The sequence below is a fragment of the Lissotriton vulgaris genome, chromosome 8 (genome assembly GCF_964263255.1).
Source record: "Lissotriton vulgaris chromosome 8, aLisVul1.2, whole genome shotgun sequence".
Taxonomy (NCBI): Eukaryota; Metazoa; Chordata; class Amphibia; order Caudata; family Salamandridae; genus Lissotriton; species Lissotriton vulgaris.
Window position 1 is genome coordinate 733,872,466 of NC_141696.1, and position 17,837 is coordinate 733,890,302.

Here is a 17,837-nt window from a genome sequence, read left to right on the forward strand (position 1 = left end):
CCAGAAAATGGTCGAAATCGAAGCTTCTGAGTAGGAGGAAATGTCTATAAAAATGGCAATCTTGGTCACTGTGAGGCTTTTAAAAGTGAATATTCAACATGTGGCACAATCCATTTGTCATTTGGAATCATTTTTTTCAACAGTTGAAATAATCAATTTTTTCATGAAAAACGATGACCGCGGACCTGTCGAACTTTCTCCAGATGGTCAGAAATTGTCATTTTTTAATGTTTTCTCTTTTGACTGTAAATGAATATTAAATGTGAATGATCACTTTTGGAACTAAAATAAGTGTGTTTAGAGTCATTTTTCTGCCAGAAATTTGTCGAAATAGAAGGTTCTGAGTGGGAGGAAAAGTATGTAAAAATGGCAATTTTGGTCACTCTGAGGCTTTAAAAATTGATTATTCAACATGAGGCACAATCCATTTGACATTTGGAATCATTTTTTCAACAGTTGAAAAAAACAATTTTTTGATGAAAAACAATGACCCTGGACCTGTCGAACTTTCTCCAGATGGTCAGAAATGGTCATTTTATAATGTTTTCTCTTTTGACTGTAAATGACTATTAAATGTGAATTATCACTTTTGGAACTAAAATTAGTGTGTTTAGAGTCATTTTTTTGCCAGAAATTGGTCGAAATAGAAGGTTCTGAGTGGGAGGAAAAGTCTGTAAAAATGGCAATTATGGTCACTGTGAGGCTTTAAAAATTGAATTTTGAACATGAGGCACAATCAATGTGACATTTGAAATCATTTTTTCAACAGTTGAAAAAATCTATTTTTTGATGAAAAACAATGACCCTGGACCTGTCAAACTTTCTCCAGATGGTCAGAAATTGTCATTTCTTATTTTTTTCTCTTTTGACTGTAAATGACTATTAAATGTGAATTATCACTTTTGGAACTAAAATAAGTGTGTTTAGAGACATTTTTCTGCCAGAAATTGGTCGAAATAGAAGGTTCTGAGTGGGAGGAAAAGTCTGTAAAAATGGCAATTTTCGTCACTGTGAGGCTTTAAAAATTGATTATTCAACATGAGGCACAATCCATTTGACATTTGGAATCATTTTTTCAACAGTTGAAAAAATCGATTTTTTGTTGAAAAACGATGACCCCAGACCTGTCGAACTTTCTCCAGATTGTCAGAAATGGTCATTTTAAAATGTTTTTCCTTTTGACTGTTAATGACTATTAAATGTGAATTATCAATTTTGGAACTAAAATAAGTGTGTTTAGAGTCATTTTTCAGCCAGAAATTTGTCGAAATAGAAGGTTCTGAGTGGGTGGAAAAGTCTGTAAAAATGGCAATTTTGGTCACTCTGAGGCTTTAAAAAGTGAATATTCGACATGAGGCACAATCAATTTGACATTTTCAATCATTTTTTCAACAGTTGAAATAATCAATTTTTTGATGAAAAACGATGACACGGACCTGTCGAACTGTCTCCAGATGGTCAGAAATGGTAATTTTTTAATGTTTTCTCTTTTGAATGTAAATGACTATTAAATGTGAATTATCACTTTTGGAACTAAAATAAGTATGTTTAGAGTCATTTTTCTGCCAGAAATTGGTCGAAATAGAATGTTCCTAGTGGGAGGAAAAGTCTGTAAAAATGGCAATTTTCGTCACTGTGAGGCTTTAAAAAGATGTTATTCAACATATGGCACTATCCATTTGACATTTGGAATCTTTTTTTCAACAGTTGAAAAAATCAAATTTTTGTTGAAAAACGATGACCGCGGACCTGTCGAACTTTCTCCAGATTGTCAGAAATGGTCATTTTTAAATGTTTTTTCTTTTGACTGTAAATGACTATTAACCCGTTGCCTGCACCGCAAATTCCGCGCTAGTGCGGAACGTTCCATTGAGCGAATGAGATAGGAACGTTCAGCGGACGTGCGCAGCACTACCGAGGTAGTGCGCGTGACGTCTGCTGAACGTTACCCGCACTTAAGGTGTTAAAGGTGAATTATCACTTTTGGAACGAAAATAGGTGTGTTTAGAATCATTTTTCCACCAGAAAATGGTCGAAATCGAAGCTTCTGAGTAGGAGGAAAAGTCTATAAAAATGGCAATCTTGATCACTGTGAGGCTTTTAAAAGTGAATATTCAACATGTGGCACAATCATTTTGACATTTGGAATCATTTTTTCAACAGTTGAAAAAATAAATTCTTTGATGAAAAACGATGACCGCTGACCTTTCTAACTTTCTCCAGATGGTCAGAAATGGTCATTTTTTTATGTTTTCTCTGTTGACTGTAAATTACTATTAAATGTGAATTATCACTTTTGGAACTAAAATAAGTGTGTTTAGAGTCATTTTTTTGCCAGAAATTGGTCGACATAGAAGGTTCTGAGTGGGAGGAAAAGTCTGTAAAAATGGCAATTATGGTCACTGTGAGGCTTTAAAAATTGAATTTTGAACATGAGGCACAATCAATGTGACATTTGAAATCATTTTTTCAACAGTTGAAAAAATCTATTTTTTGATGAAAAACAATGACCCTGGACCTGTCAAACTTTCTCCAGATGGTCAGAAATTGTCATTTTTTATTTTTTTCTCTTTTGACTGTAAATGACTATTAAATGTGAATTATCACATTTGGAACTAAAATAAGTGTGTTTAGAGACATTTTTCTGCCAGAAATTTGTCGCAATAGAAAGTTCTGAGTGGGCGGAAAAGTCTGTAAAAATGGCAATTTTGGTCACTGTGAAGCTTTAAAAAGTGATTATTCAACATGAGGCACAATCCATTTGACATTTGGAATCATTTTTTCAACAGTTGAAAAAATAAATTTTTTGATGACAAACGATGACCCGAACCTGTCGAACTTTCTCCAAACGGTCAGAAATGGGCATTTTTTTATGTTTTTTCTTTTGACTGTAAATGACCATTAAATGTGAATTATCACTTTTGGAACAAAAATAGGTGTGTTTAGAATCATTTTTCCACCAGAAAATGGTCGAAATCAAAGCTTCTGAGTAGGAGGAAAAGTCTATAAAAATGGCAATCTTGGTCACTGTGAGGCTTTGAAAAGTGAATATTCAACATGAGGCACAATCATTTTGACATTTGAAATCATTTTTTCAACAGTTGAAATATAAATTTTTTGATGAAAAACGATGACCGCTGACCTTTAAAACTTTCTCCAGATGGTCAGAAATTGTCATTTTTTTATGTTTTCTCTTTTGACTGTAAATGACTATTGAATGAGAATTATCACTTTTGGTACTAAAATAAGTGTATTTAGAGTCATTTTTCTGCCAGAAATTTGTCGAAATAGAAGGTTCTGAGTGAGAGGAAAAGTCTGTAAAAATGGCAATTTTGGTCACTGTGAGGCTTTAAAAAGTGATTATTCAACATGAGGCACAATCCATTTGACATTTGGAATCATTTTTTCAACAGTTGAAAAAATAAATTTTTTGATGACAAACGATGACCCGAACCTGTCGAACTTTCTCCAAACGGTCAGAAATGGGCATTTTTTTATGTTTTTTCTTTTGACTGTAAATGACCATTAAATGTGAATTATCACTTTTGGAACAAAAATAGGTGTGTTTAGAATCATTTTTCCACCAGAAAATGGTCGAAATCAAAGCTTCTGAGTAGGAGGAAAAGTCTATAAAAATGGCAATCTTGGTCACTGTGAGGCTTTGAAAAGTGAATATTCAACATGAGGCACAATCATTTTGACATTTGAAATCATTTTTTCAACAGTTGAAATATAAATTTTTTGATGAAAAACGATGACCGCTGACCTTTAAAACTTTCTCCAGATGGTCAGAAATTGTCATTTTTTTATGTTTTCTCTTTTGACTGTAAATGACTATTGAATGAGAATTATCACTTTTGGTACTAAAATAAGTGTATTTAGAGTCATTTTTCTGCCAGAAATTTGTCGAAATAGAAGGTTCTGAGTGAGAGGAAAAGTCTGTAAAAATGGCAATCTTGGTCACTGTGAGGCTTTGAAAAGTGAATATTCAACATGAGGCACAATCATACTGACATTTGGAATCATTTTTCAACAGTTGAAATATAAATTTTTTGATGAAAAACGATGACCGCTGACCTTTCTAACTTTCTCCAGATGGTCAGAAATGGTCATTTTTTAATGTTTTCTCTTTTGACTGTAAATGACTATTAAATGTGAATTATCACTTTTGGAACTAAAATAAGTGTGTTTGGAGTCATTTTTCTGCCAGAATTTGGTGGAAATAAATGTTCTGAGTGGGAGGAAAAGTCTGTAAAAATGGCAATTTTGGTCTCTGTGAGGCTTTAAAAAGTGAATATTCGACATGAGGCACAATCAATTTGACATTTTGAATCATTTTTTCAACAGTTGAAATAATCAATTTTTTGATGAAAAACGATGACCACGGACCTGTTGAACTTTCTCCAGATGGTCAGAAATGGTCATTTTTTACCGTTTTCTCTTTTGAATGTGAATGACTATTAAATGTGAATTATCACTTTTGGAACTAAAATTGGTGTGTTTAGAGTCATTTTTCCACCAGAAATTGGTTGAAATAGTAGGTTCTGAGTAGGAGGAAAGGTCTGTAAAAATTGCAATTTTGGTCACTGTGAGGCTTTTAAAAGATGTTATTCAACATATGGCACTATCCATTTGACATTTTGAATAATTTTTTAGACAGTTGAAAAAAATCAATTTTTTGTTGAAAAACGATGACCCCGGACCTGTCGAACTTTCTCCAGATGGTCAGAAATGGTCATTTTAAAATGTTTCTTCTATTGACTGTTAATGACTATTAAATGTGAATTATCACTTTTGGAACTAAAATAAGTGTGTTTAGAGTAATTTTTCAGCCAGAAATTTGTCGAAATAGAAGGTTCTGAGTCGGAGGAAAAGTCTGTAAAAATGGCAATTTTCGTCACTGTGAGGCTTTAAAAAGTGATTATTCAACATGAGGCACAATCCATTTGACATTTGGAATAATTTTTTCAACAGTTGAAAAAATAAATTTTTTGATGACAAACGATGACCCGGACCTGTCGAACTTTCTCCAAATGGTCAGAAATGGGCATTTTTTTATGTTTTTTCTTTTGACTGTAAATGACCATTAAATGTGAATTATCACTTTTGGAATAAAAATAGGTGTGTTTAGAATCATTTTCCCACCAGAAAATGGTCGAAATCGAAGCTTCTGAGTTGGAGGAAGTCTATAAAAATGGCAATCTTGGTCACTGTGAGGCTTTGAAAAGTGAATATTCAACATGAGGCACAATCATACTGACATTTGGAATCATTTTTCAACAGTTGAAATATAAATTTTTTGATGAAAAACGATGACCGCTGACCTTTCTAACTTTCTCCAGATGGTCAGAAATGGTCATTTTTTTATGTTTTCTCTTTTGACTGTAAATGACTATTGAATGAGAATTATCACTTTTGGTACTAAAATAAGTGTATTTAGAGTCATTTTTCTGCCAGAAATTTGTCAAAATAGAAGGTTCTGAGTGGGAGGAAAAGTCTGTAAAAATGGCAATTTTGGTCACTGTGAGGCTTTAAAAAGTGAATATTCGACATGAGGCACAATCAATTTGACATTTTGAATCATTTTTTCAACAGTTGAAATAATCAATTTTTTGATGAAAAACGATGACCATGGACCTGTCGAACTTTCTCCAGATGGTCAGAAATGGTCATTTTTTAACGTTTTCTCTTTTGAATGTGAATGACTATTAAATGTGAATTATCACTTTTGGAACTAAAATTGGTGTGTTTAGAGCCATTTTTCCACCAGAAATTGGTTGAAATAGTAGGTTCTGAGTAGGAGGAAAGGTCTGTAAAAATTGCAATTTTGGTCACTGTGAGGCTTTTAAAAGATGTTATTCAACATATGGCACTATCCATTTGACATTTTGAATAATTTTTTAGACAGTTGAAAAAATCAATTTTTTGTTGAAAAACGATGACCCTGGACCTGTCGAACTTTCTCCAGATGGTCAGAAATGGTCATTTTAAAATGTTTCTTCTATTGACTGTTAATGACTATTAAATGTGAATTATCACTTTTGGAACTAAAATAAGTGTGTTTAGAGTAATTTTTCAGCCAGAAATTTGTCGAAATAGAAGGTTCTGAGTGGGTGGAAAAGTCTGTAAAAATGGCAATTTTGGTCTCTGTGAGGCTTTAAAAAGTGAATATTCGACATGAGGCACAATCAATTTGACATTTTGAATCATTTTTTCAACAGTTGAAATAATCAATTTTTTGATGAAAAACGTTGACCACGGACCTGTTGAACTTTCTCCAGATGGTCAGAAATGGTCATTTTTTACCGTTTTCTCTTTTGAATGTGAATGACTATTAAATGTGAATTATCACTTTTGGAACTAAAATTGGTGTGTTTAGAGTCATTTTTCCACCAGAAATTGGTTGAAATAGTAGGTTCTGAGTAGGAGGAAAGGTCTGTAAAAATTGCAATTTTGGTCACTGTGAGGCTTTTAAAAGATGTTATTCAACATATGGCACTATCCATTTGACATTTTGAATAATTTTTTAGACAGTTGAAAAAAATCAATTTTTTGTTGAAAAACGATGACCCCGGACCTGTCGAACTTTCTCCAGATGGTCAGAAATGGTCATTTTAAAATGTTTCTTCTATTGACTGTTAATGACTATTAAATGTGAATTATCACTTTTGGAACTAAAATAAGTGTGTTTAGAGTAATTTTTCAGCCAGAAATTTGTCGAAATAGAAGGTTCTGAGTCGGAGGAAAAGTCTGTAAAAATGGCAATTTTCGTCACTGTGAGGCTTTAAAAAGTGATTATTCAACATGAGGCACAATCCATTTGACATTTGGAATAATTTTTTCAACAGTTGAAAAAATAAATTTTTTGATGACAAACGATGACCCGGACCTGTCGAACTTTCTCCAAATGGTCAGAAATGGGCATTTTTTTATGTTTTTTCTTTTGACTGTAAATGACCATTAAATGTGAATTATCACTTTTGGAACAAAAATAGGTGTGTTTAGAATCATTTTCCCACCAGAAAATGGTCGAAATCGAAGCTTCTGAGTAGGAGGAAGTCTATAAAAATGGCAATCTTGGTCACTGTGAGGCTTTGAAATGTGAATATTCAACATGAGGCACAATCATACTGACATTTGGAATCATTTTTCAACAGTTGAAATATAAATTTTTTGATGAAAAACGATGACCGCTGACCTTTCTAACTTTCTCCAGATGGTCAGAAATGGTCATTTTTTTATGTTTTCTCTTTTGACTGTAAATGACTATTGAATGAGAATTATCACTTTTGGTACTAAAATAAGTGTATTTAGAGTCATTTTTCTGCCAGAAATTTGTCGAAATAGAAGGTTCTGAGTGGGAGGAAAAGTCTGTAAAAATGGCAATTTTGGTCAGTGTGAGGCTTTAAAAAGTGAATATTCGACATGAGGCACAATCAATTTGACATTTTGAATCATTTTTTCAACAGTTGAAATAATCAATTTTTTGATGAAAAACGATGACCATGGACCTGTCGAACTTTCTCCAGATGGTCAGAAATGGTCATTTTTTAACGTTTTCTCTTTTGAATGTGAATGACTATTAAATGTGAATTATCACTTTTGGAACTAAAATTGGTGTGTTTAGAGTCATTTTTCCACCAGAAATTGGTTGAAATAGTAGGTTCTGAGTAGGAGGAAAGGTCTGTAAAAATTGCAATTTTGGTCACTGTGAGGCTTTTAAAAGATGTTATTCAACATATGGCACTATCCATTTGACATTTTGAATAATTTTTTAGACAGTTGAAAAAATCAATTTTTTGTTGAAAAACGATGACCCCGGACCTGTCGAACTTTCTCCAGATGGTCAGAAATGGTCATTTTAAAATGTTTCTTCTATTGACTGTTAATGACTATTAAATGTGAATTATCACTTTTGGAACTAAAATAAGTGTGTTTAGAGTAATTTTTCAGCCAGAAATTTGTCGAAATAGAAGGTTCTGAGTGGGTGGAAAAGTCTGTAAAAATGACAATTTTGGTCACTCTGAGGCTTTAAAAAGTGAATATTCGACATGAGGCACAATCAATTTGACATTTTGAATCATTTTTTCAACAGTTGAAATAATCAATTTTTTGATGAAAAATGATGACGCGGACGTGTCGAACTTTCTCCAGATGGTCAGACATGGTCATTTTTTTAATGTTTTCTCTTTTGACTGTAAATGACTATTGAATGAGAATTATCACTTTTGGTACTAAAATAAGTGTATTTAGAGTAATTTTTCTGCCAGAAATTTGTCGCAATAGAAGGTTCTGAGTGGGAGGAAAAGTCTGTAAAAATAGCAATTTTGGTCACTGTGAGGCTTTAAAAATTGATTATTCAACATGAGGCACAATCCATTTGACATTTGGAATCATTTTTTCAACAGTTGAAAAAATCAATTTTTTGTTGAAAAACGATGACCCCAGACCTGTCGAACTTTCTCCAGATTGTCAGAAATGGTCATTTTAAAATGTTTTTCCTTTTGACTGTTAATGACTATTAAATGTGAATTATCAATTTTGGAACTAAAATAAGTGTGTTTAGAGTCATTTTTCAGCCAGAAATTTGTCGAAATAGAAGGTTCTGAGTGGGTGGAAAAGTCTGTAAAAATGGCAATTTTGGTCACTCTGAGGCTTTAAAAAGTGAATATTCGACATGAGGCACAATCAATTTGACATATTCAATCATTTTTTCAACAGTTGAAATAATCAATTTTTTGATGAAAAACGATGACACGGACCTGTCGAACTTTCTCCAGATGGTCAGAAATGGTAATTTTTTAATGTTTTCTCTTTTGAATGTAAATGACTATTAAATGTGAATTATCACTTTTGGAACTAAAATAAGTATGTTTAGAGTCATTTTTCTGCCAGAAATTGGTCGAAATAGAATGTTCCTAGTGGGAGGAAAAGTCTGTAAAAATGGCAATTTTCGTCACTGTGAGGCTTTAAAAAGATGTTATTCAACATATGGCACTATCCATTTGACATTTGGAATCTTTTTTTCAACAGTTGAAAAAATCAAATTATTGTTGAAAAACGATGACCGCGGACCTGTCGAACTTTCTCCAGATTGTCAGAAATGGTCATTTTTAAATGTTTTTTCTTTTGACTGTAAATGACTATTAACCCGTTGCCTGCACCGCAAATTCCGCGCTAGTGCGGAACGTTCCATTGAGCGAATGAGATAGGAACGTTCAGCGGACGTGCGCAGCACTACCGAGGTAGTGCGCGTGACGTCTGCTGAACGTTCCCCGCACTTAAGGTGTTAAAGGTGAATTATCACTTTTGGAACGAAAATAGGTGTGTTTAGAATCATTTTTCCACCAGAAAATGGTCGAAATCGAAGCTTCTGAGTAGGAGGAAAAGTCTATAAAAATGGCAATCTTGATCACTGTGAGGCTTTTAAAAGTGAATATTGAACATGTGGCACAATCATTTTGACATTTGGAATCATTTTTTCAACAGTTGAAAAAATAAATTCTTTGATGAAAAACGATGACCGCTGACCTTTCTAACTTTCTCCAGATGGTCAGAAATGGTCATTTTTTTATGTTTTCTCTGTTGACTGTAAATTACTATTAAATGTGAATTATCACTTTTGGAACTAAAATAAGTGTGTTTAGAGTCATTTTTTTGCCAGAAATTGGTCGACATAGAAGGTTCTGAGTGGGAGGAAAAGTCTGTAAAAATGGCAATTATGGTCACTGTGAGGCTTTAAAAATTGAATTTTGAACATGAGGCACAATCAATGTGACATTTGAAATCATTTTTTCAACAGTTGAAAAAATCTATTTTTTGATGAAAAACAATGACCCTGGACCTGTCAAACTTTCTCCAGATGGTCAGAAATTGTCATTTTTTATTTTTTTCTCTTTTGACTGTAAATGACTATTAAATGTGAATTATCACATTTGGAACTAAAATAAGTGTGTTTAGAGACATTTTTCTGCCAGAAATTTGTCGCAATAGAAGGTTCTGAGTGGGCGGAAAAGTCTGTAAAAATGGCAATTTTGGTCACTGTGAAGCTTTAAAAAGTGATTATTCAACATGAGGCACAATCCATTTGACATTTGGAATCATTTTTTCAACAGTTGAAAAAATAAATTTTTTGATGACAAACGATGACCCGAACCTGTCGAACTTTCTCCAAACGGTCAGAAATGGGCATTTTTTTATGTTTTTTCTTTTGACTGTAAATGACCATTAAATGTGAATTATCACTTTTGGAACAAAAAAAGGTGTGTTTAGAATCATTTTTCCACCAGAAAATGGTCGAAATCGAAGCTTCTGAGTAGGAGGAAAAGTCTATAAAAATGGCAATCTTGGTCACTGTGAGGCTTTGAAAAGTGAATATTCAACATGAGGCACAATCATTTTGACATTTGGAATCATTTTTTCAACAGTTGAAATATAAATTTTTTGATGAAAAACGATGACCGCTGACCTGTCAAACTTTCTCCAGATGGTCAGAAATGGTCATTTTTTAATGTTTTCTCTTTTGACTGTAAATGACTATTAAATGTGAATTATCACTTTTGGAACTAAAATAAGTGTGTTTGGAGTCATTTTTCTGCCAGAATTTGGTGGAAATAAATGTTCTGAGTGGGAGGAAAAGTCTGTAAAAATGGCAATTTTGGTCTCTGTGAGGCTTTAAAAAGTGAATATTCGACATGAGGCACAATCAATTTGACATTTTGAATCATTTTTTCAACAGTTGAAATAATCAATTTTTTGATGAAAAACGATGACCACGGACCTGTTGAACTTTCTCCAGATGGTCAGAAATGGTCATTTTTTACCGTTTTCTCTTTTGAATGTGAATGACTATTAAATGTGAATTATCACTTTTGGAACTAAAATTGGTGTGTTTAGAGTCATTTTTCCACGAGAAATTGGTTGAAATAGTAGGTTCTGAGTAGGAGGAAAGGTCTGTAAAAATTGCAATTTTGGTCACTGTGAGGCTTTTAAAAGATGTTATTCAACATATGGCACTATCCATTTGACATTTTGAATAATTTTTTAGACAGTTGAAAAAATCAATTTTTTGTTGAAAAACGATGACCCCGGACCTGTCGAACTTTCTCCAGATGGTCAGAAATGGTCATTTTAAAATGTTTCTTCTATTGACTGTTAATGACTATTAAATGTGAATTATCACTTTTGGAACTAAAATAAGTGTGTTTAGAGTAATTTTTCAGCCAGAAATTTGTCGAAATAGAAGGTTCTGAGTCGGTGGAAAGTCTGTAAAAATGGCAATTTTGGTCACTCTGAGGCTTTAAAAAGTGAATATTCGACATGAGGCACAATCAATTTGACATTTTGAATCTTTTTTCAACAGTTGAAATAATCAATTTTTTGATGAAAAATGATGACGCGGACGTGTCGAACTTTCTCCAGATGGTCAGACATGGTCATTTTTCAATGTTTTCTCTTTTGAATGTAAATGACTATTAAATGTGAATTATCACTTTTGGAACTAAAATAAGTGTGTTTAGTCATTTTTCTGCCAGAAATTGGTCGAAATAGAATGTTCCTAGTGGGAGGAAAAGTCTGTACGACTAGCAATTTTGGTCACTGTGAGGATTTAAAAAGTGATTATTCAACATGAGGCACAATCGATTTGACATTTGGAATCTTTTTTTCAACAGTTGAAAAATCAATTTTTTGATGAAAAACGATGACCGCGGACCTGTCAAACTTTCTCCAGATGGTCAGAAATGGTCATTTTTTAATGTTTTCTCTTTTGACTGTAAATGACTATTGAATGAGAATTGTCACTTTTGGTACTAAAATAAGTGTATTTAGAGTCATTTTTCTGCCAGAAATTTGTCACAATAGAAGGTTCTGAGTGGGAGGAAAAGTATGTAAAAATGGCAATTTTGGTCACTGTGAGGCTTTAAAAATTGATTATTCAACATGAGGCACAATCCATTTGACATTTGGAATCATTTTTTCAACAGTTGAAAAAATCAATTTTTTGTTGAAAAACGATGACCCCAGACCTGTCGAACTTTCTCTAGATTGTCAGAAATTGTCATTTTAAAATGTTTTTTCTTTTGACTGTTAATGACTATTAAATGTGAATTATCAATTTTGGAACTAAAATAAGTGTGTTTAGAGTCATTTTTCAGCCAGAAATTTGTCGAAATAGAAGGTTCTGAGTGGGTGGAAAAGTCTGTAAAAATGGCAATTTTGGTCACTCTGAGGTTTAAAAAGTGAATATTCGACATGAGGCACAATCAATTTGACATTTTGAATCATTTTTTCAACAGTTGAAATAACCAATTTTTTGATGAAAAACGATGACGCCGACCTGTCGAACTTTCTCCAGATGGTCAGAAATGGTAAATTTTTTAATGTTTTCTCTTTTGAATGTAAATGACTATTAAATGTGAATTATCACTTTTGGAACTAAAATAAGTATGTTTAGAGTCATTTTTCTGCCAGAAATTGGTCGAAATAGAATGTTCCTAGTGGGAGGAAAAGTCTGTAAAAATGGCAATTTTCGTCACTGTGAGGCTTTAAAAAGATGTTATTCAGCATATGGCACTATCCATTTGACATTTGGAATCTTTTTTTTAACAGTTGAAAAAATCAATTTTTTGTTGAAAAACGATGACCGCGGATCTGTCGAACTTTCTCCAGATGGTCAGAAATGGTCATTTTTTAATGTTTTTTCTTTTGACTGTAAATGACCATTAACCCGTTGCCTGCACCGCAAATTCTGCGCTAGTGCGGAACGTTCCATTGAGCGAATGAGATAGGAACGTTCAGCGGACGTGCGCAGCACTACCGAGGTAGCGCGCGTGACGTCTGCTGAACGTTCCCCGCACTTAAGGTGTTAAAGGTGAATTATCACTTTTGGAACGAAAATAGGTGTGTTAAGAATCATTTTTCCACCAGAAAATGGTCGAAATCGAAGCTTCTGAGTAGGAGGAAATGTCTATAAAAATGGCAATCTTGGTCACTGTGAGGCTTTTAAAAGTGAATATTCAACATGTGGCACAATCCATTTGTCATTTGGAATCATTTTTTTCAACAGTTGAAATAATCAATTTTTTCATGAAAAACGATGACCGCGGACCTGTCGAACTTTCTCCAGATGGTCAGAAATTGTCATTTTTTAATGTTTTCTCTTTTGACTGTAAATGAATATTAAATGTGAATGATCACTTTTGGAACTAAAATAAGTGTGTTTAGAGTCATTTTTCTGCCAGAAATTTGTCGAAATAGAAGGTTCTGAGTGGGAGGAAAAGTATGTAAAAATGGCAATTTTGGTCACTGTGAGGCTTTAAAAATTGATTATTCAACATGAGGCACAATCCATTTGACATTTGGAATCATTTTTTCAACAGTTGAAAAAAACAATTTTTTGATGAAAAACAATGACCCTGGACCTGTCGAACTTTCTCCAGATGGTCAGAAATGGTCATTTTATAATGTTTTCTCTTTTGACTGTAAATGACTATTAAATGTGAATTATCACTTTTGGAACTAAAATTAGTGTGTTTAGAGTCATTATTCTTTTGCCAGAAATTGGTCGAAATAGAAGGTTCTGAGTGGGAGGAAAAGTCTGTAAAAATGGCAATTATGGTCACTGTGAGGCTTTAAAAATTGAATTTTGAACATGAGGCACAATCAATGTGACATTTGAAATCATTTTTTCAACAGTTGAAAAAATCTATTTTTTGATGAAAAACAATGACCCTGGACCTGTCAAACTTTCTCCAGATGGTCAGAAATTGTCATTTCTTATTTTTTTCTCTTTTGACTGTAAATGACTATTAAATGTGAATTATCACTTTTGGAACTAAAATAAGTGTGTTTAGAGACATTTTTCTGCCAGAATTTGGTCGAAATAGAAGGTTCTGAGTGGGAGGAAAAGTCTGTAAAAATGGCAATTTTGGTCACTGTGAGGCTTTAAAAATTGATTATTCAACATGAGGCACAATCCATTTGACATTTGGAATCATTTTTTCAACAGTTGAAAAAAACAATTTTTTGATGAAAAACAATGACCCTGGACCTGTCGAACTTTCTCCAGATGGTCAGAAATGGTCATTTTATAATGTTTTCTCTTTTGACTGTAAATGACTATTAAATGTGAATTATCACTTTTGGAACTAAAATTAGTGTGTTTAGAGTCATTTTTTTGCCAGAAATTGGTCGAAATAGAAGGTTCTGAGTGGGAGGAAAAGTCTGTAAAAATGGCAATTATGGTCACTGTGAGGCTTTAAAAATTGAATTTTGAACATGAGGCACAATCAATGTGACATTTGAAATCATTTTTTCAACAGTTGAAAAAATCTATTTTTTGATGAAAAACAATGACCCTGGACCTGTCAAACTTTCTCCAGATGGTCAGAAATTGTCATTTTTTATTTTTTTCTCTTTTGACTGTAAATGACTATTAAATGTGAATTATCACTTTTGGAACTAAAATAAGTGTGTTTAGAGACATTTTTCCGCCAGAAATTGGTCGAAATAGAAGGTTCTGAGTCGGAGGAAAAGTCTGTAAAAATGGCAATTTTGGTCACTGTGAGGCTTTAAAAATTGATTATTCAACATGAGGCAAAATCCATTTGACATTTGGAATCATTTTTTCAACAGTTGAAAAAAACAATTTTTTGATGAAAAACGATGACCCTGGACCTGTCAAACTTTCTCCAGATGGTCAGAAATGGTCATTTTTTTAGGTTTTCTCTTTTGACTGTAAATGACTATTGAATGAGAATTATCACTTATGGTACTAAAATAAGTGTATTTAGAGTCAATTTTCTGCCACAAATTAGTCGAAATAGAAGGTTCTGAGTGGGAGGAAAAGTCTGTAAAAATTGCAATTTTGATCACTGTGAGGCTTTAAAAAGTGATTATTCAACATGAGGCACAATCCATTTGAAATTTGGAATCATTTTTTCAACAGTTGAAAAAATATTTTTTTTGATGAAAAATGATGATTCTGGACCTGTCAAACTTTCTCCAGATGGTCAGATATGGTCATTTTTTAATATTTTCTCTTTCGACTGTAATTGACTACTAAATGTGAATTATCACTTTTGGAAATAAAATAAGTGTTGAGTCATTTTTCTGCCAGAAATTTGTTGAAATAGAAGGTTCTGAATGGGAGGAAAAGTCTGTAAAATGGCAATTTTGGTCACTGTGAGGCTTCAAAAAGTGAATATTCGACATGAGGCACAATCAATTTGACATTTTTTAATCATTTTTTCAACAGTTGAAATAATCAATTTTATGATGAAAAATGATGACGCGGACGTGTCGAACTTTCTCCAGATGGTCAGACATGGTCATTTTTCAATGTTTTCTCTTTTGAATGTAAATGACTATTAAATGTGAATTATCACTTTTGGAACTAAAATAAGTGTGTTTAGTCTTTTTTCTGCCAGAAATTGGTCGAAATAGAATGTTCCTAGTGGGAGGAAAAGTCTGTACGAATGGCAATTTTGGCCACTGTGAGGATTCAAAAAGTGATTATTCAACATGAGGCACAATCGATTTGACATTTGGAATCTTTTTTTCAACAGTTGAAAAAATCAATTTTTTGATGAAAAACGATGACCACGGACCTGTCAAACTTTCTCCAGATGGTCAGAAATGGTCATTTTTTAATGTTTTCTCTTTTGACTGTAAATGACTATTGAATGAGAATTATCACTTTTGGTACTAAAATAAGTGTATTTAGAGTCATTTTTCTGCCAGAAATTTGTCACAATAGAACGTTCTGAGTGGGAGGAAAAGTATGTAAAAATGGCAATTTTGGTGACTGTGAGGCTTTAAAAATTGATTATTCAACATGAGGCACAATCCATTTGACATTTGGAATCATTTTTTCAACAGTTGAAAAAATCTATTTTTTGTTGAAAAACGATGACCCCAGACCTGTCGAACTTTCTCTAGATTGTCAGAAATTGTCATTTTAAAATGTTTTTTCTTTTGACTGTTAATGACTATTAAATGTGAATTATCAATTTTGGAACTAAAATAAGTGTGTTTAGAGTCATTTTTCAGCCAGAATTTTGTCGAAATAGAAGGTTCTGAGTGGGTGGAAAAGTCTGTAAAAATGGCAATTTTGGTCACTCTGAGGCTTTAAAAAGTGAATATTCGACATGAGGCACAATCAATTTGACATTTTGAATCATTTTTTCAACAGTTGAAATAACCAATTTTTTGATGAAAAACGATGACGCCGACCTGTCGAACTTTCTCCAGATGGTCAGAAATGGTAAATTTTTTAATGTTTTCTCTTTTGAATGTAAATGACTATTAAATGTGAATTATCACTTTTGGAACTAAAATAAGTATGTTTAGAGTCATTTTTCTGCCAGAAATTGGTCGAAATAGAATGTTCCTAGTGGGAGGAAAAGTCTGTAAAAATGGCAATTTTCGTCACTGTGAGGCTTTAAAAATATGTTATTCAGCATATGGCACTATCCATTTGACATTTGGAATCTTTTTTTCAACAGTTGAAAAAATCAATTTTTTGTTGAAAAACGATGACCGCGGATCTGTCGAACTTTCTCCAGATGGTCAGAAATGGTCATTTTTTAATGTTTTTTCTTTTGACTGTAAATGACCATTAACCCGTTGCCTGCACCGCAAATTCTGCGCTAGTGCGGAACGTTCCATTGAGCGAATGAGATAGGAACGTTCAGCGGACGTGCGCAGCACTACCGAGGTAGTGCGCGTGACGTCTGCTGAACGTTCCCCGCACTTAAGGTGTTAAAGGTGAATTATCACTTTTGGAACGAAAATAGGTGTGTTTAGAATCATTTTTCCACCAGAAAATGGTCGAAATCGAAGCTTCTGAGTAGGAGGAAATGTCTATAAAAATGGCAATCTTGGTCACTGTGAGGCTTTTAAAAGTGAATATTCAACATGTGGCACAATCCATTTGTCATTTGGAATCATTTTTTTCAACAGTTGAAATAATCAATTTTTTCATTAAAAACGATGACCGCGGACCTGTCGAACTTTCTCCAGATGGTCAGAAATTGTCATTTTTTAATGTTTTCTCTTTTGACTGAAAATGAATATTAAATGTGAATGATCACTTTTGGAACTAAAATAAGTGTGTTTAGAGTCATTTTTCTGCCAGAAATTTGTCGAAATAGAAGGTTCTGAGTGGGAGGAAAAGTATGTAAAAATGGCAATTTTGGTCACTGTGAGGCTTTAAAAATTGATTATTCAACATGAGGCACAATCCATTTGACATTTGGAATCATTTTTTCAACAGTTGAAAAAAACAATTTTTTGATGAAAAACAATGACCCTGGACCTGTCGAACTTTCTCCAGATGGTCAGAAATGGTTATTTTATAATGTTTTCTCTTTTGACTGTAAATGACTATTAAATGTGAATTATCACTTTTGGAACTAAAATTAGTGTGTTTAGAGTCATTTTTTTGCCAGAAATTGGTCGAAATAGAAGGTTCTGAGTGGGAGGAAAAGTCTGTAAAAATGGCAATTATGGTCACTGTGAGGCTTTAAAAATTGAATTTTGAACATGAGGCACAATCAATGTGACATTTGAAATCATTTTTTCAACAGTTGAAAAAATCTATTTTTTGATGAAAAACAATGACCCTGGACCTGTCAAACTTTCTCCAGATGGTCAGAAATTGTCATTTCTTATTTTTTTCTCTTTTGACTGTAAATGACTATTAAATGTGAATTATCACTTTTGGAACTAAAATAAGTGTGTTTAGAGACATTTTTCTGCCAGAAATTGGTCGAAATAGAAGGTTCTGAGTGGGAGGAAAAGTCTGTAAAAATGGCAATTTTCGTCACTGTGAGGCT